The sequence below is a fragment of the Hyperolius riggenbachi genome, chromosome 12 (assembly GCF_040937935.1).
Source record: "Hyperolius riggenbachi isolate aHypRig1 chromosome 12, aHypRig1.pri, whole genome shotgun sequence".
NCBI classification, from domain to species: Eukaryota; Metazoa; Chordata; class Amphibia; order Anura; family Hyperoliidae; genus Hyperolius; species Hyperolius riggenbachi.
Genome location: NC_090657.1, coordinates 62953166 through 62965745, shown reverse-complemented (window position 1 = coordinate 62965745; position 12580 = coordinate 62953166). Strand labels below are relative to the sequence as shown.

The window sequence follows — 12580 nt, the reverse complement described above, 5'->3', positions numbered from 1 at the left end:
CGGGCTGCATTTTGTATACGGGCTAATGTGCTGATTTTTGTATACGGGCTAATGTGCTGCGTTTTGTATACGGTCTAACGGGCTGCATTTTGTATACGGGCTAACGTGCTGATTTTTGTATTCGGGTTAACGTGCTGCGTTTTGTATACGGGCTAACGTGCTGCGTTTTTTATACGGGCTAACGTGCTGCGTTTTGTATACGGGCTAACGTGCTGCATTTTGTATATGGGCTAATGTGCTGCATTTTGTATATGGGCTAATGTGCTGCATTTTGTATATGGGCTAACGTGCTGCATTTTGTATATGGGCTAACGTGCTGCATTTTGTATATGGGCTAACGTGCTGCATTTGTATATGGGCTAATGTCCTGTGTTTTGTATATGGGCTAACATGCTGCATTTTCTGTATGGGCTAACATGCTGCATTTTATATATGGTTTAAGATGCTGCATTTTCTATGTGGGCAAACATGCTTCTTTTTGTATATGGACTGCATTTTCTATATGGGCTAACATGCTCATTTTATTTTTGGGCTAGCCAACTTATTTTCTATATAGGCAAATGTGCTGCATTTTCCGTATGGTCTAACGTGCTGCATTTTATATATGGGCTTACGTGCTACATTCTCTATATGTGCTAACATGCTGCATTTTCTATATGAGCTAACATGCTGCATTTTATATAAGGGCTTACATGCTGATGACCTGGCGTTACCCGGGTATGTATTTGGCTGGTGTTGGCTCTGCCCACTTTTTCTAACCCTAACACACAATTACTCAATGACCAAGTTTGTGAGCTTTGTGGTCTTTGGCATCAATAATTTGCATTGAAATGAAACAAATCTGATTGGCGGTGGCTCCACCCCTTTTCTGAATTTGATCCCCAGTCACCCAATGACCAACTGTACCAGGTTTGAGGTTTGCGCCATTAACAGTGCAAGAATGGCAGCAATTAAATATTCCCTGTGAAAATCAATAGGTGAATTCTGATTGGCTTTTGTAGGCTCCACCCACTTTTCTGAATATTAATCCCAGTCACCCAGTGGCCAACTGTGCAAAGTTTGAGAACCCTGCTATTACCAGTGTAAGAATGGCTGCAGTTTACATTTTCCCAGTGAAATTTGTATTTGTCTCCGCCCACTTTTTGGTTATGGGGATAAAAAGTATCCTATATGTTATTTCAGGTAATATACTATGTGTGTGCAAAATTTCATTCAAATTCCTTCAGCCATTTTTGCGTGATCGAGTAGCAAACATCCGAACTTCCCCTTTTATAATATTAGTAGGATATGCTGCATTTTATAGATGGTCTACATTTTCTGTCTGGGCTAATATGCTCATTTTATGTGTGGCCTAATCTTTTTAACTTCTATATGGGCTAATGTGCTTCATTTTCTGTATGGGCTAATGTGCTGCAATTCATATATAGGCTGCTGTTTCTATATGGATTAACCTGCTTATTTTCTATATGGGCTAACATGCTTCATTTTATTAATGGGCTGCATTTTGTTTATGGGCTAATGTGCTGCTTTTTATATATGGACTGCATTATGTATATGGGCTAACGTGCTGTATTTTCCATATGGGCTAATGTGCTGCATTTTCCATATGGGCTAAAGTGCTGCATTTTCCATATGGGCTAACGTGCTGCATTTTCCATATGGGCTAAAGTGCTGCATTTTCCATATGGGCTAAAGTGCTGCATTTTCCATATGGGCTGGTAAAAAGAGTGGCACTCATATAAAGCAGGGATATGGGTGCCAAAGCCTCAAAGGATCCTCACACCTCTGGATCCAATTCGTGTAGTAGAAGTATTGGAGGCTGACACTTCCAAACGTGAAAAAAGCTCTTTATTGAAGCATTAAAATTAGTGGTAATACAGCTGTATTACCACAAATTTTAATGTTTCAATAAAGAGCTTTTTTCACGTTTGGAAGTGCCAGCCTCCAATACTTCTACTCTTCCATATGGGCTAACGTGCTGCATTTTGTATATGGGCTAACGTGCTGCATTTTGTATATGGGCTAACGTGCTGCATTTTCCATATGGGCTAAAGTGCTGCATTTTCCATATGGGCTAAAGTGCTGCATTTTCCATATGGACTAAAGTGCTACATTTTCCATATGGGCCAATGTGATACATTTTATATATGGGCTGCATTCGGAGAAGTGATTTTTAGCACTGCTAGATTTGAGCGCAGCCGGCGCCACCATAGACTATTATAGGAATCACATCACACAGCGCTCAGTGAGTAACGTTGGCGCTGTCAGAAGACAGAGCCGAAGTTGCTTAAATCACACAATAAATCGGCCTCCAGCAATCGCTGGAAGCCAAATTATATCATTCCCCCCTATCCATGGCGGCCTGGAGGAGGAATAGTAATTAACACGGCCCGGACTTGTGCAGAAGCAGGATCAGCCAGGGCCGGCCCGCTCATGAGGCGGGGTGAAACTTTTACCTCAGGCGGCAAATTTCTAGGGGCGGCATCCGCCCGTCGGAGGGTGCGGGGAGCCGGCCGTCCAGCTGGAGGGGTAGCGGGCAGGACGGGGGTATTGGGCCTAGCGGCGGGGAGGGGGGTCGGACCCCCCCTCCATCGCCTGGGTCCCCGTCCTCCGCTCCCCTCCAGCCTTAAATACATCAGAACTAGCGCAACTCGTAAGAGGCAGTGGGCGGGGAGGACTCACCTCTTCCTCGCTCGATCCAGCGTGCGCTCCACTGACGTCACTTCCTGCACGCCGCCCACTGTATTGTAAATGGACGGCGCTGCAGGAAGGGACGTCAGTGGAGCGCACGCTGGATCGAGCGAGGAAGAGGTGAGTCCTCCCCGCCCACTGCCTCTTACGAGTTGCGCTAGTTCTGATGTATTTAAGGCTGGAGGGGAGCGGAGGACGGGGACCCAGGCGAGGGAGGGGGGGGGGGGGGTCCGACCCCCCTCCCCGCCGCTAGGCACAATACCCCCGCCCTGCCCGCTACCCCTCCAGCTCGGCGGCGGCAGCAATAATTTTTTTTTAAATTTGCCTCAGGCGGCAAAAAGTCTCGGGCCGGCCCTGGGATCAGCTATATACCTGCTGTGTCCTGTGCCCAAGTCTACCGGGCTGATTTCACATGTATGCACTACATTTTCTATACTGGCTAATGTGCTGCATTTTATGATATGTGAGATGGGCCCCTGTATTGGAGGGGGGGGGGAGGTTAGAAGCTGTGCCCCCACAGCTCTGGAACCCCCTGCAGTCACTGGGGCTGCTTTCTGTGGTTACACCTCTGGTATAGATATTGTGGGGACTGCTTGAGTGTCCTGAACGTAACTGCACAACACTTATAAAGCATATACAGTATATTAGAATCTTGCTGCTCAAATAAATTGTTCAAGTAGTCTGAAGTGTGTGTCCAGGTGCCCCCAATGTTCCTGGCATTCCCTTCAGCCATTGCACACTTTAGGTCAGCATTGTCTGACAGTTATCTTCTATTGTTTTTCCTACACCTCCAGCTCACCCCTTTTCCCCTCCCCTTTCCATACAACAGAACAGGCTACTCAGCAGATAGCCCGCTAGCATGCCTATACAGAGATCATTCCTAAATTACCACCTTGAAGTAATGTTTTTTATGTGAATGGAGTCATTCATATTTTAATAATATTAATCAACGTTTATAACAGTATTGATAAATTAAATGTTTTGTTTCCATAACCTCCTCAAGCCCTTGTCGAATAAGTTGTGGATCGGTGGGATCAAGGAGGATTGAGAAGACTCTGAACTCTCCAGAGGCTTCCCACTACTGAGGTAAGTGTTCAATTATCTTTTTTTCACTTCAGGTACCCTTGAAAGGATGCACGAGGTGACATGATGACATAGACATGTGTATGTACAGCGCCAAGCATACAAATAACTATGCTGTGTTCCTTTTTTTCTTTCCCTGCCTGAAAGAGTTAAACATCAGGCATGCAAGTGACTGGCTTGGGACTGGGTGGGACCACAGCGTAACCCTCACTGATAAGGAATTCCAGCTATAATACAGAAAATGGCTTCTGAGAGCAGAAAATAGATTAAAAAGGGTCAACAGTTCATAGATTGTAGCTCTGGCATACTTCAATAAAGGGCTATTGAGCAGAGACAATGAAACAGTAAAAACTTAAAAAGTAGATTTAAATATTAAATAAAACTGGGATATCTAAAAAAACAACAACACATTTTTAGGAGGAGGATCAGGGCATAGGGGCCAAGGTCGCAGCAGTTGCCTGTGCAACCGGGCCCCTGAGGGGCCCGCTTGTTCCTACCACAGTGCTGCCATTGAGGGAGTCATCAGATACTAACTTCGCCACGATCCACGCTCTGCAGCTACAAACTTCTTCCTGTTCTTGTGCTCCATCTCACATTAAGAGTGCTCCCTAGGGGCGCTCTTGCTGTGAGCTGGAACATAGGACAGGAAGAATTTTGTAGCTGCAGAGCGTGGATCTTGGCCGAAGTGACTATCCGATGACAGCTGAGCCACTGCTGCTGCATACCCCCTCCGCCTGGCTACCTATATAGAGGCATCTGATTCTGACTATCTATACAGAGCCATCTAATCCTGGCTACCTATAAAGAAGCATCTAATCCTGGCTATACAGAGGCATCTAATCCTGACTACCTAACCAAAGGCATCTAATCCTGACTATCTGCACAGAGGCATCTAATACTGACTATCTATACAGAGGCATCTAATCCTGGCTATACAGATGCATCTAATCCTGACTACCTATACAGAGGCATCTAATCCTGACTATCTATACAGAGGCATTGAATCCTGACTATACAGAGGCATCGAATCCTGACTACTATACAGAGACATCTAATCCTGACTATACAGAGGCATCGAATCTTGACTACCTATACACAGCCATCTAATACTGACTACCTATACAGAGGCATCTGATCCTGACTACCTATACAGAGGCATCTAATCCTGTCTACCTATACTGCGGCATCTAATCCTGACTACCTATACAGAGGCATCTAATCCTGACTACCTATACAGAAGTATCTAATCCTGGCTACCTATACAGAGGCATCTAATCCTGACTACCTATACAGAAGCATCTAATCCTGGCTACCTATACAGAGGCATCTAATCCTGACTATCTATACAGAAGCATCTAATCCTGGCTACCTATACAGAGGCATATAATCCTGACTTCCTATACAGAAGCATCTAATCCTGGCTACCTATACAGAGGCATCTAATCCTGACTATCTATACAGAGGCATCTAATCCTGACTACTTCTACAAAAGCATCTAATCCTGGCTACCTATACATAAGCGTTTCCTTCCGGGTACCACTTAACAATGCCGCCCATGCCCCCTGCATCAGCGTGTAGCTGCATACGGAGGTCCACCAAGTTTGTAGCTGCAGAGAGTGGATCCTGGCCGAAGTGACTATCCGATGACAGCTGAGCCTCTGCTGCTGTATCCCCCCTCCGCATGGCTACCTATATAGAGGCATCTAATACTGACTATCTATACAGAGCCATCTAATCCTGGCTACCTATAAAGAAGCATCTAATCCTGGCTATACAGAGGCATCTAATCCTGACTACCTATACAGAGGCATCTAATCCTGGCTACCTATACAGAGGCATCTAATACTGACTATCTATACAGAGGCATCTAATCCTGACTACCTATACACAGCCATCTAATACTGACTATCTATACAGAGGCATCTAATCCTGACTACCTACACAGAGGCATCTAATCCTGACTATCTATACAGAGGCATCGAATCCTGACTATACAGAGGCATTGAATCCTGACTATACAGAGGCATCGAATCCTGACTACCTATACCGAGCCATCTAATCCTGACTACCTATACAGAGCCATCTAATCCTGACTATCTATGCAGAGGCATCTAATACTGACTATCTATACAGAGGCATCTAATCCTGACTATACAGAGGCATCTAATCTTGACTACCTATACACAGCCATCTAATACTGACTACCTATACAGAAACATCTAATCCTGACTACCTACACAGAGGCATCTAATCCTGACTATCTATACAGAGGCATCTAATCCTGACTACCTATACAGAGGCATCTAATCCTGACTACCTATACAGAGGCATCTAATCCTGACTACCTATACAGAAGCATCTAATCCTGGCTACCTATACAGAGGCATCTAATCCTGGCTACCTATACAGAGGCATCTAATACTGACTATCTATACAGAGGCATCTAATCCTGACTACCTATACACAGCCATCTAATACTGACTATCTATACAGAGGCATCTAATCCTGACTACCTACACAGAGGCATCTAATCCTGACTATCTATACAGAGGCATCGAATCCTGACTATACAGAGGCATTGAATCCTGACTACCTATACAGAGCCATCTAATCTTGACTATCTATGCAGAGGCATCTAATCCTGACTATCTATACATAGGCATCTAATCCTGACTATACAGAGGCATCTAATCTTGACTACCTATACACAGCCATCTAATACTGACTACCTATACAGAAGCATCTAATCCTGACTACCTACACAGAGGCATCTAATCCTGACTATCTATATAGAGGCATCTAATCCTGACTACCTATACAGAGGCATCTAATCCTGACTACCTATACAGAGGCATCTAATCCTGACTACCTATACAGAAGCATCTAATACTGGCTACCTATACAGGGGCATCTAATCCTGACTACCTATACAGAAGCATCTAATCCTGGCTACCTATACAGAGGCATCTAATCCTGACTATCTATACAGAAGCATCTAATCCTGGCTACCTATACAGAGGCATATAATCCTGACTTCCTATACAGAAGCATCTAATCCTGGCTACCTATACAGAGGCATCTAATCCTGACTATCTATACAGAGGCATCTAATCCTGACTATACAGAGGCATCTAATCTTGACTACCTATACACAGCCATCTAATACTGACTACCTATACAGAAGCATCTAATCCTGACTACCTACACAGAGGCATCTAATCCTGACTATCTATATAGAGGCATCTAATCCTGACTACCTATACAGAGGCATCTAATCCTGACTACCTATACAGAGGCATCTAATCCTGACTACCTATACAGAAGCATCTAATACTGGCTACCTATACAGGGGCATCTAATCCTGACTACCTATACAGAAGCATCTAATCCTGGCTACCTATACAGAGGCATCTAATCCTGACTATCTATACAGAAGCATCTAATCCTGGCTACCTATACAGAGGCATATAATCCTGACTTCCTATACAGAAGCATCTAATCCTGGCTACCTATACAGAGGCATCTAATCCTGACTATACAGAGGCATCTAATCTTGACTACCTATACACAGCCATCTAATACTGACTACCTATACAGAAGCATCTAATCCTGACTACCTACACAGAGGCATCTAATCCTGACTATCTATATAGAGGCATCTAATCCTGACTACCTATACAGAGGCATCTAATCCTGACTACCTATACAGAGGCATCTAATCCTGACTACCTATACAGAAGCATCTAATACTGGCTACCTATACAGGGGCATCTAATCCTGACTACCTATACAGAAGCATCTAATCCTGGCTACCTATACAGAGGCATCTAATCCTGACTATCTATACAGAAGCATCTAATCCTGGCTACCTATACAGAGGCATATAATCCTGACTTCCTATACAGAAGCATCTAATCCTGGCTACCTATACAGAGGCATCTAATCCTGACTATACAGAGGCATCTAATCTTGACTACCTATACACAGCCATCTAATACTGACTACCTATACAGAAGCATCTAATCCTGACTACCTACACAGAGGCATCTAATCCTGACTAGCTATACAGAGGCATCTAATCCTGACTACCTATACAGAGGCATCTAATCCTGACTACCTATACAGAGGCATCTAATCCTGACTACCTATACAGAAGCATCTAATACTGGCTACCTATACAGGGGCATCTAATCCTGACTACCTATACAGAAGCATCTAATCCTGGCTACCTATACAGAGGCATCTAATCCTGACTATCTATACAGAAGCATCTAATCCTGACTACCTATACAGAAGCATCTAATCCTGACTACCTACACAAAGGCATCTAATCCTGACTATCTATATAGAGGCATCTAATCCTGACTACCTATACAGAGGCATCTAATCCTGACTACCTATACAGAGGCATCTAATCCTGACTACCTATACAGAGGCATCTAATCCTGACTACCTATACAGAAGCATCTAATACTGGCTACCTATACAGGGGCATCTAATCCTGACTACCTATACAGAGGCATCTAATCCTGACTATCTATACAGAAGCATCTAATCCTGGCTACCTATACAGAGGCATCTAATCCTGACTATCTATACAGAGGCATCTAACCCTGGCTACCTATACAGAGCTATCCAATTCTGGCTACCTATACAGTGCCATCTAATCCTGGCTACCTACACAGAGCTATCTAATCCTTGCTACCTATACAGAGCCATCTAATCCTGACTACCTTTACAGAGGCATCTAATCCTGACTATCTATACAGAGGCATCTAATCCTGGCTATCTATACAGAGGCATCTAATCCGGACTACTTCTACAGAGGCATCTAATCCTGGCTATCTATACAGAGGCATCTAATCCGGACTATCTATACAGAGGCATCTAATCCTGATTACTTCTACAGAGGCATCTAATCCTGACTACTACAGAGGCATCTAATCCTGGCTACCTATACAGAAGCGTTTCCTTCCGGGTACCACATAACAACGCCACCCATGCCCACTGCATCAGCGTGTAGCTGCATACGGAGGTCCACCGTGTGTCATCCACCCAGCACTCTGAAGCCCTGTGTTATGGACTTAGCAGCATCTTGAGACCAGATAGGAAGCAGTTGTCCAATGGATTGAATAGAGATTTCTGCTTTACAACAGTAGCTTCGTTTGTCTCTGGGCGGCAATGTCTTGTGCTTCCACATGCTGCATCGCTTGCTTTTGTACACGCTTCATGGTGCCATATTCCATACTCAAGAGTGCTAACTGATTCAATAACTACGATTGAGTTGTGATCTGGACACTCTGCTGGAATAGTGTGGACACTGCCGGAATTATTGCGTTGGCAATTGTTTGAGGAATGAGAGCATCAGCTTAAGGTGCCAAGCATTATTGCTTTTTCATCATGAATTGTGCTTGATGCTATTAACATGCAAATAAATATCTGGGGATTGCGACCAGAGATACCTGCTCTCTGAAATGTTGCTTATAGCTAGTAGGTGTAGTCCAGCGGACCATTTCTGGCAGGTAGTTGTAGGTGGTGTATGAATGACATTACAACGTTGGCCGGCCATACTGTTTTTAATATTTTGACAGATCTGTCAGATATTTTACAAGATGTTTGTCTGAGTATGCACTTTAACTTTTTCTAATGCACTAATAAAGTGACAACACAGTGGGTTTGTTGGACATACACGCTCATTAGTGTTTTATTTTTTGGGCAACTTTTAATAAGAAAATAAACGCAGTGGGCAGCATTTCAACAGAAAATAAACGCAGTGGGCAACATTTCAGCAGAAAATAAACGCAGTGGGCCACATTTCAGCAGAAAATAAACGCAGTGGGCAACATTTCAGCAGGAAATAACGCAGTGGGCAACATTTCAGCAGAAAATAAACGCAGTGGGCAACATTTCAGCAGAAAATAATGCAGTGGGCCACATTTCAGCAGAAAATAACACAATGTGGGCAACATTTCAGCAGAAAATAAACGCAGTGGGCAACATTTCAGCAGAAAATAAACGCAATGAGGGCAGCTTTTCACCAGAAAATAAACACAGTGAGTGCAGCTTTTCACCTGAAAATAAACGCAATGATGGCAGCATTTCACCAGAAAATAAACACAATGAGGGCAGCTTTTCACCAGAAAATAAACACAGTGAGTGCAGCTTTTCACCAGAAAATAAACGCAATGATGGCGGCATTTCACCAGAAAATAAACGCAATGAGGGCAGCTTTTCACCAGAAAATAAACGCAATGATGGCAGCTTTTCACCAAAAATAAACGCAAAGATGGCAGCATTTCACCTGCAAAGAAAAAAAAATTTACTCACCTGACAGAAGTCTCCTCTCCCGGCGGTCTCTGGTGTGCAGTTCCCCAGATGATGCTCCTGCAGTCTCCCGCGCTGACAGGCAGAATGCAGGGCTACAAGAAGATGGCGCCCGAAGCCCTGTACTGGAGACACAAATAGTCTCCAGTGCAGGGCTTCGGGCGTCATCTTCCCGTAGCCCTGCAGACTGGAGCGGGGCTGCGGGCTATGAACTGTTAAATCCGGGACATAGCGCAGCAGCGATGGCGTGTCTGCAGATGAGGCTATGCGTGCTGGGTCTAGCACGCGTGCCATAGGTTCGCCATAGCTGATCTATACTAAGGTACCTATTCCTGACTACCTATAAAGAGGCATCTAATCCTGACTATCTATACTGAGGTACCTATTCCTGACTGTAGAGAGGCATTTAATCCTGGCTATCTATACTGAGGTACCTATTCCTGACTATATACAGAGGCATATAATCCTGGTGTATACTGAGGTAACTATTCCTGACTATCTATACAGAGGCATCTAATCTTGGCTATTTATACTGAGGTACCTATTCCTGACTATCTATACAGAGGCATCTAATCCTGACTATCTATACTGAGGCATCTAATCCTGGCTACCTATAAAGAGGCATCTAATCCTGACTATCTATAGAGAGGCATCTAATCCTGGCTACCTATACTGAGGCCTCTAATCCTGACTATACAGAGGCATCTAATCCTGGCTATCTATACTGAGGCATCTAATCCTGACTATACAGAGGCATCTAATCCTGGCTATCTATACTGAGGTACCTATTCCTGACTATGTATACAGAGGCATCTAATCCTGACTATACTGAGGCATCTAATCCTGGCTACCTATACTGAGGTACCTATTCCTGACTATAGAGAGGCATCTAATCCTGGCTACCTATACTGAGGTACCTATTCCTGACTATGTATACAGAGGCATCTAATCCTGACTATACTGAGGCATCTAATCCTGGCTACCTATACTGAGGTACCTATTCCTGACTATAGAGAGGCATCTAATCCTGGCTACCTATACTGAGGTACCTGTTCCTGACTATCTATACAGAGGCATCTAATCCTGACTACCTATACAGAGGCATCGAATCCTGACTACCTATACAGAGGCATCTAATCCTGGCTACCTATACTACGGCATCTAATCCTGACTACCTATACAGAGGCATCTAATCCTGACTACCTATACAGAAGCATCTAATCCTGGCTACCTATACAGGGGCATCTAATACTGACTACCTATACAGAAGCATCTAATCCTGGCTACCTATACAGAGGCATCTAATCCTGACTATCTATACAGAAGCATCTAATCCTGGCTACCTATACAGAGGCATATAATCCTGACTTCCTATACAGAAGCATCTAATCCTGGCTACCTATACAGAGGCATCTAATCCTGACTACTTCTACTACAAAAGCATCTAATCCTGGCTACCTATACATAAGCGTTTCCTTCCGGGTACCACGTAACAATGCCGCCTATGCCCCCTGCATCAGCGTGTAGCTGCATACGGAGGTCCACCAAGTTTGTAGCTGCAGAGAGTGGATCCTCGCCGAAGTGACTATCCGATGACAGCTGAGCCTCTGCTGCTGTGTCCCCCCTCCGCATGGCTACCTATATAGAGGCATCTAATCCTGACTATACAGAGGCATCGAATCCTGACTATACAGAGGCATTGAATCCTGACTATACAGAGGCATCGAATCCTGACTACCTATACAGAGCCATCGAATCCTGACTAACTATACAGAGCCATCTAATCCTGACTATCTATGCAGAGGCATCTAATACTGACTATCTATACAGAGGCATCTAATCCTGACTATACAGAGGCATCTAATCCTGACTACCTATACAGAGCCATCTAATACTGACTACCTATACAGAAGCATCTAATCCTGGCTACCTATACAAAGGCATCTAATCCTGACTGTATAGATAGTCAGTATTAGATGCCTCTGTATAGATAGTCAGGATTAGATGCCTCTGTATAGATAGTCAGGATTAGATGCCTCTGTATAGGTAGCCAGGATTAGATGCTTCTGTATAGATAGTCAGGATTAGATGCCTCTGTATAGGTAGCCAGGATTAGATGCTTCTGTATAGGTAGTCAGTATTAGATGGCTCTGTATAGGTAGTCAGGATTAGATGCCTCTGTATAGATAGTCAGTATTAGATGCCTCTGTATAGATAGAGGCATCTAATCCTGACTACCTATACAGAGCCATCTAATACTGACTACCTATACAGAAGCATCTAATCCTGGCTACCTATACAGAGGCATCTAATCCTGACTATCTATACAGAAGCATCTAATCCTGGCTACCTATACAGAGGCATCTAATCCTGACTATCTATACAGAAGCATCTAATCCTGGCTACCTATACAGAGGCATCTAATCCTGACTATCTATACAGAAGCATCTAATCCTGACTATCTATACAGAGGCATCTAATC

The 12580-nt window shown here is 43.9% G+C and overlaps 1 long non-coding RNA gene across 1 annotated transcript in view; it reads left to right on the top strand.

The window, feature by feature from the left end:
• The first annotated feature begins 3728 nt into the window (after positions 1-3728).
• LOC137541931 (uncharacterized) overlaps positions 3729-12580 on the top strand; it is a 57135-nt gene continuing 48283 nt past the window's right edge. The window contains exon 1 of the long non-coding RNA XR_011025307.1: positions 3729-3777. This is a non-coding gene — a long non-coding RNA (uncharacterized lncRNA). The remainder of the gene's footprint in view (positions 3778-12580) is intronic.